The sequence below is a fragment of the Protopterus annectens genome, chromosome 8.part0 (genome assembly GCF_019279795.1).
Source record: "Protopterus annectens isolate FY-2018-M chromosome 8.part0, PAN1.0, whole genome shotgun sequence".
In the NCBI taxonomy this organism is placed as follows: Eukaryota; Metazoa; Chordata; order Ceratodontiformes; family Protopteridae; genus Protopterus; species Protopterus annectens.
The window spans coordinates 34,136,701-34,154,472 of NC_056741.1; positions in this window are offsets into that span (position 1 = coordinate 34,136,701).

Genomic DNA, 17,772 nt, shown 5'->3' on the forward strand with positions numbered 1-17,772 from the left:
TGTAGAACAGAGCACATGTGCTGTGTCTTTAAGAAACATTTCAAGGACTGAACATCTCAAAGAGGGAGGATGTAGAACAGAGCGTGTATGCTGTGTCTTTAAGAAACATTTCAAGGACTGAACGTCTCAAAGAGGGAGGATGTAGAACAGAGCATGTGTGCTGTGTCTTTAAGAAACTTTTCAAGAACTGAACATTTCAAAGAGGGAGGATGTAGAACAGAGCATGTGTGCTGTGTTTAAGAAACATTTCAAGGACTGAACGTGCATATAAATACCGAGCACGTGCTAATCTCAGTGCCATTTTGAGAGTGCAGCCAGAGAATGAACATATATGAGTGTAATAGCTAGTTTGTATATAGGTTTACCTAAGTTAAAGTCAATAAGTCTCAGTCCTGATGTGTTTGTACATGATAAAGCTGTTTGAAGAGAACCCATAAAGTATCGTCTATTGTATCCTGACTAGACAAGCAGCAAGGGACAAGCACTAACAAATGCAGGTACAGAATTACTCAGAATGGTTTCACATAATGTGGACTTATATAACTACCAGGGTGTTCTGTAAATGGATTTGGTAATACATTGCATTGCATGTAATAATTTATCTGGTAAACATGTGACAGATGGATTAGTCAGTTCTAATTACATTACAAGAAATCATGACACTTGAGAGGCATGTTTGTGTACAGTAATTAAACTAGACAGCCGTCATGGCTTAGTTGGCAGGCATGGGAGTAGAACCCACTTGCTGTGACTGCAGGGGACATCTGCAAATACTTTAATAATTGACTACAACAGCATAGTATGGAGAAGCAAGAGACAGAGCCATACTGGGATTATGCAGTTTTATTTCTGAATCAACAATGTTGATGCACACATTCCTGCTATTGAGTGTAACATTCTGTGAGATCTAAACACAATATCTGCACATAATATGGGCTCACTCACCCATCACAAGTTTGTGTTCTTGGGGAGAGAGAAATTGTGAGCATTACATGATTGATACTGAAGATGAGTGCTACACAGCACTGGATTCGAACCTAGGACTGTGTGTGGCAAAATGTACAGTGTACCAGGAATTTAACAGACTGAGCTACTGAGGCACTGCTGGCTACAGGGTGACTGATACTTGCCTGGAGACCACCTGGAAACATGCTATGATTGTTCAATACAAGTCACAGGACTTTTTCTCTCTCATTCTAGTACTGCTAGAGTGTTTTACTTGACTGCAGTGCCAATAGGACACGCATGCATGGTATACAACCATACTGCATATATTACTACAGCTTTATTTCACTTTCAGTGATACAGGTGAACACATACTACTGTTATTGGTTTGCAATATATGTGAAGTCCACACACACAATATCTGACTGTAGAGTGGCCTACCTCACCATATACCTTTACTACCTAATGTCTGTGATAGAAAAAACATTATGTGACTGGTATTGGCCTAGAGAAAGCCTTAAACAGTACTATGAGTTAAGCAATACAGTTTGCAGCCATTAGATTTGCATTCCGCAGCTATTACAGTGTTATACTTGACTACAGCAACCTTACCTTACAGACTCAATGCATACAGCTCTACTGGAATGGTTATGACAAGACAATTCTGATCTACAGCATTTTCCTTGCTGTTATTTGTATTGTTTCTTGTTTTTATTGAACTACAGTTATTATTCATTTATTGTTCTACAGCTCTGATTCCAACTTTATTGCATTACAACTCTAATTCCAGCTTTATTGCACTAAAGACTTTATTGTATATACTTTATTGCAGTTAATGTTTTACTCTTTCTTGATTATTGCACTACAGTTGACATCATACCTCAATACTCACCACATTCATGGCACAATCTGGCCAAGCACCTGTCATGGACTCAACATTGTGAACTCTCGTAGCTGCAGCTGTTGAGAGAGAAGCACACCGTTATACATACCAGTTTTGCAGATATTCAGATTACATATTGGTAAAACAGAGGAAAAGGTATGTGCATACTTCTGGAGCATTATCTGCCCTCGCTTCTTGGACCCAGGTGTCCAAGGTTCCTGTCTTTCATCTTTTCAGGTTGTCATGGTGGTGATGACACTGCTCATCTGTGTGGGGGATACCAGCAACACTGGTGAGTTCTTTGGCTAGCTGATTCCAGGCCTCTGCCTTACACTCCGAGCCCTGGAAACTACCCTGCAGCAGCCTATCCTAATGGTTTTTCACAAGGAGCCCAACCATGACCCTGGACTCTGGAATGTCCCACCACTGTGCCCAAAAGTTCACAACTTCTCCAGCACCACCAGCCATATCAACAGATGATAGATTCCAATGGTTTCTGCAGAATTCCAAGCTAGTACACCTTATAGAGGATGTTTCCCCACCCTTACATATCATTGAGCAACATTCAAAAATGTGCTGCATTGCTTAGTAGAACGCAAACCAGCCATGTGGAGCTAAGCAACTCACAAACATGCACAATATTGGTTTAAGCAAAGCTGAGCACCATGCAAACATTGACACCCATTACCATGTTTATGCGGTGCTTAGCAGGTTTGAGCACAGTTGCACAGAGCACAGCAGAGCCATATTTTAAAATCTTGTCTATAACGTGTACAACAAAATTACAGGCTACTTATGACTTCCATGTATTCAAATGAGGGACCTACTACACATACAGCCATGACTCTACTCATTAAGCTACATGGATATTAAGAAATCTGGTATACCTTCACAAACCAGTAAATAAATAATTAATTCCATCTGGTTTCTATTTTTAGATGTTTGGCAGGTATATGCCATGCATGTATGAGCTCCGCTCAGCTTAGCTGTGCTTCACACCACACTGCGCAAACACCAAATTAAAAAAAAAACATAAAATGTCAATATGCTTATTAAATTTCATCCAGTTTCTATATTTAGATGTCTGGCAGATGTCAGATGTCTACATGGGAGCACAGCTTGGCGTTGCTGTGTTCCGTGCCACACCAAGCAAACATGCCTTTTTTAAAAAAAAAAAAAAGACAACACTGATTCAATATTTGTGTTCCTTGGCTCTCCCTCAGCAGCACGCCATCATTAATATGCATGGCGCACTGCCAAGGAGGGATCATGGCCATGCACACAGATACATATCATGTAGGCTGTACACAGTGCCTACATGGAGTTTATTAAATCCTGCTGGGGAGGTCTTTTCCTCAGAACTTTGAAAAATGGTGGAAGTCATAAAACAATAAAACACTTCCAAGACAATACAGAAATCTCCTTATTTTTAGACATTGTGTCTCCTTGCTGCACTGAAGCTGAAAGATGACATCTTTTTTATAGCCAGCCATAAAGTAATTTAATTTCAGCTATTTTTCTGGAGTTTTGGCAAGTTGCCCTTCTGTATTCCAGTTTCCCCTGTTAAAATATATACATTTAAACAGTTATAATCATGTATGTATATTTCTGTTCTATTCCAGTAGGGTACACTGTAGATACATTTCAAACAGGACTTTGTAAAACACCTTTTCAGCACATATCTGTACAAACCATCTTATATGACATATAGCTCTAATGCATTCAGTAACACAATAGGTAGAAGTTGGAATCTCTTACCTTGTGACATAACTCTGACTACATCCCTGCCACTTTTCAAACAGAAAATTAAACTGTACTTCCAAAATCATTGGCTTTGTTCCTGCAGTACACCTGACTAACCTGTTTCTCTTACTCTGTTTCTCCTCCACTCTTTCATCTCTACCCTACATTAGTTCTGTTCCTTTTACTTTTGAGTTTTTAAGTATGTACATTTTGCACAGTTGTTTGATATTTAATGAACTGCATATTGTAAACTTGTTGCTCTTTGAAATTATCTTTTCAATCCTTTGTTTTTGTATTCTCTGATTTTAGCTATATCTTAGAATAGTCGATTTTTATGTAATGTACTTAGTATATAGTGGAGCTTTTCTCCTCGGGTCTCTGCTGAAAATGGACATGTATCCAGCCAGACTAGCCCGGTCAACAAATGTAAAATAAATAAAAAACATAAACATCTTGTATGAATCATGTTGATATTCACTAATGACATATAATTATTTACAACATTCCAGATAGCTGGGATGACAATATCTCCTTTTGTGAGACTCCACTTGAAGTACAACCCCTATAATCTCAGGAATCTCTCCTAAGCGGGGCTGATTCTTCAAAGTTCACAAACCAAACTGCAGTGTACAGACCATTCTTATCCCATACTGCTGACTATACTTACCCAATGAATTCAGTGAAAATCCTTCATCTCACTTTTAGAGCTCACCTTAAAAGGTACCCCAGTGACAAATATGAATATATATGCATTTCTACTGGCTACATTACCTATCTGTCTCTGTCCCTCACTGTTCACTTCTTTACCTTGTACTTCCTTTGTTTATAACCTTTTTATCTGAATCTTTGTGTGTTACAAGTTGCACTTTTTTCTGAATCAGATGGCAAATAGTTTTTATAAAAATACTTACAACTATGTACTGCAAAAATCTTTATTTTATTGTGCTTTTGTGAATTGCTATACCTGTAAATAGTCAAATGTGATCAGTATGCTATCCAGGTAAATGCATGTAAAATAAAAAGTAAAATAATGTAAGTACCATGGAATCACTGCTTGTCCAAGACTCTGTGCAATGTAATTATGAGTTACTCCATTCTCCACTGTTATACAGGTATACAGTTAACATATTTAAGTAAGGGTGTTATTGGAAAAGCTCATAAATCTGGGGTGCAGGGAGGGTTGCCTCCTACAGAAATGATTTCTTTGTGCTGATTTTAGGAACAATGTGGGGAGTAATTCAATAAACAATACACAGAGTGATTCTCCATGTAGGAATAGTGTAGTGGCCCGAACATGGAATATGGCCACCGAGCGATCCAGGAAACAGGGCTGGGGGACTGCATGAGTGTCCAGACATTGTGCAAACATGGAGGTGTCGACGGAATGTAAATCACCTCATCTGCTGGTGAAAACCATGCAATTGAGGTGATTTCCTGATTCTGGAAACAGAAAGGCATCCATGTAGGTGCAGTGTCAGCAGGAAAAATGTAAGCAGTTACAAACCGTGTACCGTACTATAAAATTTAAACAGGGGCTATAACAGCCAAAATAAAAGGTTGTATATGTCACAATAGCCATGCAAATGGCTAAGACTATGGCCATTGAGTTGAAAAAGTAATGCAATATATTAAAAATTAAACTTCTTTTTAATACATATGCCACATTTAAGTGGTGTGCAGCGATGCACAAACATGCTGTTTTGCAAAAAATAAATAAATAAGTAAAAAGTGTAAAATAGAACTATAAAGGTATGCAAAGTTATTGCATTATAGTGGCCAGCATGGAGAGTCATACAATGGAAGGTTATAGTGGTAGCTAAGGAGATCAGCCCTGGTGTAGTGCTGTATCCAGGGTATATGCAATTAGGCATATGTAAATGAGCCAGGGTTATTGAATAGCAAAAAGGGCCACAGTGTCTGTAGGTACTAACCATGGTAGGGCTAGAACTGTGTTGGTGTAGGCAGAACAGATAGCTAACATTAAAAGGGGGTGTGTCATGGCAGTTGTAAGTGGATTGGAGCTTAGCGGCACCTGTTTGCCCTCAGCTAAGCACAGCTAAGCATGTCTAAAGCTGCTAAGCTATAGTTAGCCCTGCAGTGTGTGTTTTAGCTAGTTAAAGAAAAGCTAAGCATACCTGTGTACAAGAGAGGGTCTAAACTGCTGAGCAATGTTTATACTAGTGCCACGGGTTTCCATGAAGCACCTCGGGGCTTAGCAGTGTAAGAAATTGAAAAATAAAAATAAAAGGAAATAGCCTGAGCAAGCCAATCAAGTATAACAGACTGATAAGCCCTGTTCAACAGACACTGGCCCATTCAATCCCCCAACAATATGGCGATCAGGTGGAATGCATTACAGTGAGCCAATCACACAGGCTGCATCTGCAGCACACCAGTATAAAGTATGCATATATCTTTCAGTCTGATTTTTCCCACATACTCTGCACCACTGGAGTACACAGTTGGGAAATTTAAATGACAAAATGATAGGGGCTGCTGCTGCTCTGCTACATCTGTATGCATTACTGTGGTCAGTGATGATGATGATGACACTAGGCCCAGACTGATGAGGAGAAGAGTGCTCAGGCCCAGGGTAACCTTTCAGAGGCTACATGAGCTGGAGATAGGGTGCTACAGGGTGGACAGGGACATAAAGTCCCCCAGGAAACAGGGCTGGGGGACTGCATGAATGTCCAGACATTGTGCAAACATGGAGGTGTCGACGGAATGTAAATCACCTCATCTGCTGGTGAAAACCATGCAAATGAGGTGATCTCCTGATTCTGGAAACAGAAAGGCATCCATGTAGGTGCAGTGTCAGCAGGAAAAATGTAAGCAGTTACACACCGTGTACCGTACTATAAAATTTAAACAGGAGCTATAACAGCCAAAATAAAAGGTTGTATATGTCACAATAGCCATGCAAATGGCCAAGACTATGGCCATTGAGTTGAAAAAGTAATGCAATATATTAAAAATTAAACTTCTTTTTAATACATATGCCACATTTAAGTGGTGTGCAGCGATGCACAAACATGCTGTTTTGCAAAAAATAAATAAATAAGTAAAAAGTGTAAAATAGAACTATAAAGGTATGCAAAGTTATTGCATTATAGTGGCCAGCATGGAGAGTCATACAATGGAAGGTTATAGTGGTAGCTAAGGAGATCAGCCCTGGTGTAGTGCTGTATCCAGGGTATATGCAATTAGGCATATGTAAATGAGCCAGGGTTATTGAATAGCAAAAAGGGCCACCGTGTCTGTAGGTACTAACCATGGTAGGGCTAGAACTGTGTTGGTGTAGGCAGAACAGATAGCTAACATTAAAAGGGGGTGTGTCATGGCAGTTGTAAGTGGATTGGAGCTTAGCGGCACCTGTTTGCCCTCAGCTAAGCACAGCTAAGCATGTCTAAAGCTGCTAAGCTATAGTTAGCCCTGCAGTGTGTGTTTTAGCTAGTTAAAGAAAAGCTAAGCATACCTGTGTACAAGAGAGGGTCTAAACTACTGAGCAATGTTTATACTAGTGCCACGGGTTTCCATGAAGCACCTTGGGGCTTAGTAGTGTAAGAAATTAAAAAATAAAAGGAAATAGCCTGAGCAAGCCAATCAAGTATAACAGACTGATAAGCCCTGTTCAACAGACACTGGCCCATTCAACCCCCTAACAATATAGCGATCAGGTGGAATGCATCATAGTGAGCCAATCACACAGGCTGCATCTGCAGCACACCAGTATAAAGTATGCATATATCCTTCAGTCTGATTTTTCCCCACATACTCTGCACCACTGGAGTACACAGTTGGGAAATTTAAATGACAAAATGATAGGGGCTGCTGCTGCTCTGCTACATCTGTATGCACTACTGTGGTCAGTGATGATGATGATGATGACAATAGGCCCAGACTGATGAGGAGAAGAGTGCTCAGGCCTAGGGTAACCTTTCGGGGGCTACATGAGCTGGAGATAGAGTGCTACAGGGTGGACAGGGACATGCTACAGGAACTCAACGAGCTTTTTCACCCTCACCTCAGACCCAGAGCCAACAGAGGGGAACCCATCCCAGTGGAAAAAAAGGTATGTGTAGCCTTAAGAATACTAGCTACAGATACTTTCCAAAGACCAACTGGGGACATCATGGAGGTCTCACAGGATCCGCATCCAGGGTACTCCACCAGCTCCTGGGTGTCATGCTAACACATGCCAGTTTGTACATTTATTTCCCTAGCATCCCTGAGGAGAGGATCAGCAATATGCATCTTTTCCACCATGTAGCACACTACCCAGAGGTACTGGGTGCCATAGACTCCACTGATGTGCACATCAAAGCACCACCCAGTGAAGAGGGTAGAGTCTATGTCAACCGTAAGGGGTATCACTCCATCAACAGTCAGATCATGTGCAATGCCCAGAGCATTGTCATCAATGTGTGTGCTGGAATCCCTGGCTGTTATCAAGACTCTCACATCTGGCAAACATCAGAGCCGTAACAGGTATTTGCCAGGGGGACATCCCATATGGCCATCTAGTGGGGGATGCTGGCTATGCACTGGAACCGTGGATGATGACACCCATCAGAAATATGCACACACCAACTGAAGAATGCCATAATGAGGTACACGCACAAACTAGGAACATCATAGAGCATATGTTTGGGCTTCTCAAGTCACACTTCTGCTGCCTTGACATATCTGGAGGAGCCATGCAGTACTCTCCAGCCATATGTGCACACATGTTCATAGTATGTGCCATGCTACACAATATGATCCCACGGAAATAGCTAGGGTAGGAACATCACAGGGAAAGGAAACACAGCCCCCAACCATTGCCAAGATCCCCACTAGCACAGGGGTACTAGGAGAAGGAACCCCCTGGGCCTGTCCCTGTAGGCAGACGTAGGCATGGCCAGTACACCCTGGCCTTGGCAAAGAGGCAATGCATAGCACATACACTGACAACCTAGGGACTTGGGGACTGACACCTCATTCCGACTCACATGCACACAGTAAAAAGGATGCCAGCCATATCACACTATCTGTACCTTACCATGTATAGGCTGTGTACTGCATGCATGCGACAGAGTCAGCCCTGAAGCACTGTCCTCTCAGCTGCTGCAAGCACAAGGTAAGTCACTCTTCTTAACAAAAAATGAATGGGGTAGTAGACTGTGGTAGCACATGTATGGTATTGCTGCTGCATGTATGCAAGGGAATGGAGTGGGGTACCAGGATAGCAGCAGACAACGGACAGCTATGTGGGACAACAGAACTCTATCCAAATACTGGCTGCCCCAGAGTATGCAGTAAGCCCCAAGCCAGCAAAACCCACTGCACTATGTGAGGGATTTACAAACAGCGGGGTCATAGGACAGATGCTTGGATGTCAATGTTGGAGTCCCATGCATACGTCTCAACCTCTTAGAGCAAGAAATCTGTACAAAGCCATGAAGAAATGTGGGGCAAAGGCCAAAACACAGGGACAGTTGTTAAATATTGCTCTTACAAATATAAAAAGTTGATAGAATAACTGGTTTTGCAGTAACATGGATTCTCTGAAGGGTAAGAAGTCTGAAACTCAACTGTCTGTCATTACTTTCTAATTTCAGTCTTTAATGATTTGCCAGTAATTTACCAGACAACCACAATTTTATGAAAATGGACCCAAAATGTGAGGCAAACATCTGGGCATTTGGTGAAAATCTGTACAGTGAGAGGTATCCCAACACACACGTTTCCATAGAACTGCAGTAACAGTTATGTTTGTAAGGCAATAGCAGCAGACCACACATTCCCCGGGCTGTCTCAATCAACTGGCTAACACATTCTATTTCAACAATATGCAGGGGTCAATGTGCTATGTATGAGTGTGGTTATTAGTGTCAGGAAGTAGACAGCATCAGCCGGTGGCTGTTGTGGCTCACAGAGCTAAGTACATTTCTGTCATGACAGGGTCCATGGTTCAAGACTGGCTGTGCCTACTATTTTGCATGTCAGCTACACCTATGGTAGGAGTTCTATAGGCTGTCCAGAAGTGAATATTTGTTACTGCAGGAAAGCTGGACAATGGAGGGAGAGAGGGCCACAGATATGGACAGTACACAGCTTTGAGTAACTTAGAGGGTGCCTAGTAGAACAGCAGGTTGTGACAAGTCACTTTAGTGCCAGGATACAAAGGCTGCCATGTATCTGTGTCAGTACTGACAACATGTCAGTGGGCGCCATCCATATCCTAGGAATGTCAGGGTTTCTCAGAATGTCCACATGTATGCCTCATATATCTGTTCCATTTGTCATAACATTGCATTTGTCTGGAAAACTATTGGCAAACCAATACAGGTTGATATGAATGCATCAATGACAGATGGTTGAGATACAGACTTCATATCCATAAGGAAATGCAAGCTAATACAAAACCAGTCTACCAACCGCCTACGCTTGGAAGAGCAATATTAAGCTGCTGTCCCCATGTCTGGGACTGTGTCCGACTGTGATATATGGCCCTGTCAAGATGTCTGCCTGTAAGAGTTTCGGAGGTATGGCCAATATGTAGCTTTAGAAGAATAGTGCAACACAAACCATCTGAGGTCCACAGCAGATGTATGGGGCACAATGCTGGCCAACCTGCAAAACAGGTACAGTCAGAGGTGTGTAGTCGGTAACTCTGTGTGTGATGTTATGACTTCTACCCCAGTCACACCATAACTACAACTACATAAGAGCAGCAACTGTGGACAAAGCCTGTGACTGCAGCAGAGCAGGACAAAGGACCACATATAAGGACAAGGAGGAACCACTGGCGAGACAGACGTAGAACGTGCAGAATAGAACACTTTGTACAGTAGTATGGGTTCCCTGCAGTGTATGGAGTCAGTAGACATGTCTGTCAGCAGTTCCCTACATTAATCTATATTGATCAGCCACTGACATACCAGGACATCACAGTGCTGTGCAAAATGTAACTCACATATTATGCAAAACTCTGCTCAGTCCAATACAGTCTGTAGCCAACCTAGATATGACTCTGTTAATATGGATAGTACACAGCCAGAAGATCCCTCAGCCAGTATATCACTGAAGTGCTGAACTGTTTACAGAGGTTCATCAGCCAATTGGCTATAGCACACAAAATCCTGGACTGGAGTACAGGTAGGTCTTGCCTGGAGTCACACTCTTACTATTGATGGTCATACTGGGCATTCTCCTCACTTAGTTACTTTTAGCTCATGTCTGAACCCACATCTGACTATAGAACTGGGATGTACATATATCCATTCTGCATACAGACAGGTATGTACACCTTAACTGCCTAACCCCACCCCCATCAGACATGTTTACTCCCATCTATCTGTATGTGGTACATATAAGTTTATCTGAATCTGATATAAGTACATAGATAGGTGTTGTAATCTCAAAAGTGGCAACTGTGTGTGTGTGTGTGTGTGTGTGTGTGTGTGTGTGTGTGTGTGCTGGAATGCATGTCCCACAGCAGGAGTGTGTGTGTGACACGGTTATACAATTTTAAGGGCCTGTTAACCCCCCAGTGGCAATCCTTACAGCACCTGCAGATGTCATCCACCTGAATATTAGTGGCAGACACTGCAAAACTGTATAAGCTCCGTGGTTCATGTGCTATGTATATAGCACTATCATATGTAAAACTAGGCAGGCAGGGGTTCTACTATCAACAAGGGCAGTTCATGAGTAGGAGTGCGGGTGTATATATATATATATATATATATATATATATATATATATATATATATATATATATCTTTGCAGCAATGTGACTGTGTTAGGGCCACAAACATATCTTTTGAACCCTTAGAAAAGACACCTGGATAAAGCCATACAGAAAAGTGCTACAAAGGCCAAATATTTGGGTCAATCTTTAAATATTGCTGTGACAAACATAGAAAGTAGATAGCATAACAGGTTGTGCATTTGCATGCATTTTCTGAAGGGTATGAAGTCTGACAGGAAAATATCTGTCATTATTGTGTAACATCAGTCTTTAAGGATTTCACACTACTTTGCCAGAAAACCACAATGTTATGACAAATGGAACAAAAATATGTGGAAAACATCAGGGAATTCTGCAGAAATCTGTAGAGGTGAGAGGTATGGCCAACACCTGTCCCACTCTGCAGGCTGCAGCCCATATTTAGCCAGGCGTGACCTGTGACAATGACTCAGACAATACAGAGGTCCCCAGAGTTTAGGACACCAAACATTTCCTAAAGTTGTCTACTACTTGCATAAAGCAGTTATTTCACATCAGAAGCACCATAATATTATGAGAAATAGCATAACCTATGGTAATGTGACACTGAGCAGCTGTCATATTGGCAAACCAAGGGAAGTCCTGTCTGTTGCACTTGCCATGGGTATGGTATGTCTTGCCAACTGTCATGATACTACAAGACGTGTCCCACATTCCACATTTGATAAGGTGGCAACCCTACTCTGTGTTGCCTATGTGTGTGAAATATGTAGACATGTGTAGGCCCTGTGAGTAGCTGCTACACTCAATGATCCACATGTATCTAGGCATGAATGCTAACTGCCACCACGCACATATGTCGGTACCGCCTAAGGCTGTGGCAACTGTAAGTAGTGTGCTGTCTGTCATTCACCCACAAAGTGATGTTAACACACTGCAACAGAGTCATACAGCATGTATGGAATGTTGCCAAGGTCCTGGCCTCAAGATGAATGCAGAAAACAGTACCATCATACCATATGGTGAGGATGTGGCCCCACTTTTTCCCACATCAACGACAACCCCATAAACACACAACCTGCATTGACAGACCTGGGTACTCAGGTTGATAACACTGTTGCATTCAGCCATCAAGTAGTGGCAGTGGTCAGAAAAGCCTTTGATGTGGTTCACCACACAGGTAAAGGGACTGCATCCAGACAAAAGGTGGACATTATCTCTGTATAGTCCTCAGTACGACAATACATTATCATCATGGCTGGTTTGGTATGTACCTATGCAGACATCTGCAGCAACTGGAAAGACTATGTTAACAACCACAAATGTTATCCATGCCCTTCAACACCTGTTCCATGCAGGCAACCTCAAATCAGTACTGCCCCACCTGGTATTGGACAGGTTGTCCACAGGTGGGCTGTGGCATGCAAAAATGGCAATGTTGTGCTCAGCCCTTCCAACAGCTGCCCCATATATGTGACTCAAACTCTATGCTTATTACCAGTATGACAGGCCTGAATCACATATGCAACAGCAAAAAAACCTGCTGAAGAGACTGTCTCCTAGAGGCTGCCCTGTCTCAGGAATGCACTTCCCATACATGTCAAACAGAGTATCATGCAGACAGTCATCAAGTGCATCCATGATGAGTGGATGGAAAACCAAAAATCTGTCCCAGGGGTCCAACCTATGTCCATCAATGCCAGGGGCAACAGGTGCTGATCAATGATTCTGTTGGGGATAAAGTAATGGCTAGGCTTGTAAGGAACCCAGGGCCAGTACTCTAGTAACCTTCTATGGACCTAAGAACCTGCAAACCTACTGAACCCCTAGGTGACATGTACCAAGAGTAGCATGCTGTGTCAATGGGTATGCATGCAAGACTACTCTGTCTGCCCCCATTAACCCTCACACACTGTTCCATGCATACGCACCTAGGTAAACATGCACATATAAAGCCATACCTTGGTGAGGAAAAAGTCTCTGCATTGCCACTATGCCATCATGAGCTTCTGTAATGGCAACAGGTCACCATAACTTAGACACACAGACACCTGGAACCGAAACAGAATAAGGTCTGTCATAAAATAGTTAGTCAGCAATACTAACAGCACTAAAGCATCATGGCACAAAGGTACATACACTTTGATGTGCATGCATTACAATTGCTGGCAGATAGCACCTTACAGGTCATAGCACTACTACACTAGAAACTACCAATAACTGTACTATATTCACCCTGTGCATCACACACATATTAACATGTCTCTGCATCGATGGTATGGATAACAGGGATTTGGCACAAGTATCATCCCATACACAGGGTGTGGTGTGAGGTTGTCAAAGGCCTAGGCTGTGCCATACAGTTGACATCATGTGCGTGTGTCTGGAGGGGTGCTGGACAGCTGGGCCATAGAGAGGAGCTGTGTGTGTTTGTTGGTGACCTGCATGTGACAGTGCTGTGTGAGTGTGTGCATGCACACAGTCAATCCATGTGCTACCCCCTACATGAGGGTGTGTTGGACAGCCGTGGACCATGCATGGCAGAATGTACAGTTCACTGTTTTCGGCCATGAACATGTGAACTGGCTCTGACAGGAGTGGCACTGGCACCACCATGCCCAGGGTCAGATGCGGTACTACTTGCTGATGGTGACCAAAGTCTTCTGGGTCTGTATCTCTCATGGGACCACCCAGGACCACGTACCCATGGCCTTCCATGTGGCAGTGTGGACAGCAGCCTCCCTTCAGTAGTGCTGGTGGTACTGCCATTATGGGAGCATGACTATGCACAGCCACATGGGCTCTCAGCTGATGCTGTTGATGACCAACGTCCATGTGTCTGAAGCCCTACATGTTCCAGCACAGACATTGCATGGTTAAAGACTGACAATGTCTCACCCCACCATCTATCCACTACATCAGCAAAATGGGGTAAAGCATAACCAATGCCGTGGAGGGAGTCATGCATGCCAGGCAGCATGCCATCGATGACCCTGAGCATCTATCTAGTGTATCGTTCACAACATGCCTGTGCCTCCATGAGGGACTGACACATGCATCAGGCGACACTTGCTGGGACACCTCTGACAGGTGCTGAATGGGCAGCAGTCCTCTTTTGAGCACCCCTGTCAATCTGCCTGTGTGGGACCTCACCAGCTATCTGGCTATGGTTAGTATCTACAGTCACAGATGCCATAGTCACCACACTCCCCTGTTCAATACCACCACCCTCTGACTGCCCAATATCTGTGGCTGCTAGGGACTGGGTATGTGTGGGCATACTAACTGTATGCAGGGACATTGGGGGTGGAAGTGGGAGGTCAACCAATGGGACACATTGTGAGGGGGACGCACTCCAACCCCATGGTTACCTGTGAGGGGTAGACAACATGACTACATTAATTTCTGCACTATAATGTCTGCTGATCCCCCCCCCACACACACACACACACACACGTGAGGTGCCACAAAGGTATTATACAGACCGCACCTTCTGACTGATACCATGCACAACATACAATCAGACCACAACAGACACACTCTGTACAGGTCCTCAACAACATGTAGTGCAGTTACATTCAGTTAATGTTGCTAGTACTATACACCTGTGAGATATGTGACAAGTCAGACTATGTGATCAACCCTCACCTAAAACACAGTGCACCTGTTTACAGAATAGTAATGCTCCCCTGTATAGCAGACTGGCTTCAACTTTACAAAAATGCATGCTAATTTGTTACAGCTACTGCAAATATACTACTGTGCGTACTAATGTGATGCACTCCAATGAAACCCACCACAAGTGAACATGCATGTATTGCAATATGGCTAAGCTTAACCATACTGTCCATGCAAACTGGCAGTCCTTAACATGCCTAGGGTATAGATGAGCCATAACAAGATAGTTCCACACTCACTGGCTACAGGATGATGGTCCCCAGCCACACCAGAGGTACCTGTGTATTTGTGGGGGAGAGGTCTTATCAGCAGACACACATGTGGCTTTGGTACAGGATAATATGTGCATTTATCAGCATGTACAGTTCAAACTGTAATACTACCCACATTGCTGATATTCACAATATGTGTGCACACATGTGCATTACAAAACTCCACCCACAAATGCAGATTGACCTGACATATCCATACAGGTATGCAGAGGCTGCCACTATGAATGCTACAGTATTAACATGATGACCACTGGAGACTTACCTGGATGCTCCTCGGCTGTGCAATCTGTGCCATCTAGCTCCATGACATATGTTGTGATAGTTTCTTGTGAGCTGGTGGCTGAACCCAGATTTTCCAGGAACTCCTCTGTGGCTGAGAGTGGGGGTTATGTAGCATACCGTCCCCAGTGCAAGCATGATCCCTTACCACAGCTGTGGCCCTTTGCTGTGCATGATGTAATATATCTGTAGCACAGTCTTGGACCTGTTCATAGCTCCTGTCCTGGTGGCCTATGTTATTCACCATTGCTATGAGGTCTGCCCACAGTGCAGCATGTTCTTGCTGGTTATGCTGAGTCCTTGTCAACAGCATCTGGTGATGGAGTCTCAGGGCATCAATAATGGCAGTGGTCTCAGCTTCTGAGAAAGGTGGATTGTGGCATCTATACATCCTACCTGACAGACATGAAGAGGGGAACACATCACAGGACCAAATAAATTGCTCACCACAATGTGCACACCCTGCACATCCAGAATTTCCACCACTATCCACTGCTTACTCCCACATCATACCCCACCATCTATCCCCACAGTATGTATGTGCCTATCAGAAACATAGTGGCAAAACATCATGCATTGCCCCCGATCCTGATGTTTCATGCTACTTGCTGCATGTGCTATGAGGTGTTCAAATGCATTTACCTGTTGCACCTATTACTGCTTGTTCATAGCCTCTCTACATGGTATGCTGCGGTGTCAGCCTCCTACTGTTGTAGTAAGCACCTGGGCTGTAGGTCCACCCCTCAGGTTTCCCTGGCCTTCCTCCCTCAGATTCTGGACTATATGGCTGAACAATGTCCTACAGTTTTCCCTGCCAGTGTGGTTGATATGGGTGTCCTGGCACAGTGTAGCACCTGCCTCATGTACACAGATGGACAACCATCTACAAACACCAAGGAACACACTGTGTGATAGATGCAATGACAGTAGGAACCTGGAGCACATGCTCCCCCCTATCAAGGTTGCATATCTGTCTCCAAACAGGTTGTTAACACAATCAGTACACCTCACACACCATCCACACCTACACAACACACACACACACACACACACACACACACACACACACACACACACACACACACACACACACACGCAGTGGACCTCAACATACATATCCACAAACAAAGGAGACCTCCAAGGCAAAGTCACACATGAACACCACAGCTGTACATGGCACATATCACATATGGCCACACACCTGTGTCTCACATAAATGCAGGTGTCATCACATGTCAGAGAAGTTACACATAGGAGACTCCATTGTGAGACACAGTGATATGCCTCTCACCTGGCTGTATATGTGGATAGTCACAGCACTGCTGTCTCTCACCAACAGGTACTGTCATGATCCTGTCACTGTCCATGTTAGTGTGCCTGTCCTCGGATGTACGTCTCTGGACTATATGCAGTGAGACATGTGTGAGCACAACAATTAAGATTAAGTGTCCCAGGCAGGCATGTCCCTAGTCTTATGCAGCATTCTGCTGTCACCCAGACTGATGGCACAATACATTCAGGACATGATTGACCTTAACATGTGGCCTTTTATCCTATGATATTCCAGGGGGTTCCAGTACCTGTCAGCCTGGGATGCTATGGTCAACAGATCACAATGCTCTGCAACAGATGGCCTCCATCTGTCACAACTGGCCTTCAGGCATCTGCCAATGGTTCTTGCCACCCCCATAGTGTCTTTATTAGGAAAAGTGGTGAGGTTATCACTACTAACATACAACTGTCAGTGCAGCACACAATGAAGACCATGCTGATAAGCCCTAGGTGTCTACATATGGCTCTGCCCTCAATTCAAGCATTCTTAACCCTGGGAAATGCTGACATCTGTGGAGTCATATACACATGGTTCAAATCTGCAGAGAGCACCCCAGCCTTACCTGGTCTACTATCCTATCATACAGTCATGCCCCAAAGTGTGGGCAGAAATGGCATAAGACATGTGATTACAGTATATATGAGAAACATACACACCTCTACACTGTACAGGCAGTAAGATGCACAGGGGACACTGCAGGGTCAGTTCATCATTGCCAACAGACCTATTCAAATCATAGCTAGCTACTGGCCACCACATGTGACCAGGAAGCTCATCCTGCCTATATGAACCTCAAAAACTGTATTCTGATTTGGGTCTGTACCCTAAACTTGGGTCACTTGAATGATCCAAACATACATTGGAAGATGTCAGCACACACATGGCCAGAAAGCCATCAAAAGTCGAATTGCAAACACCTTGG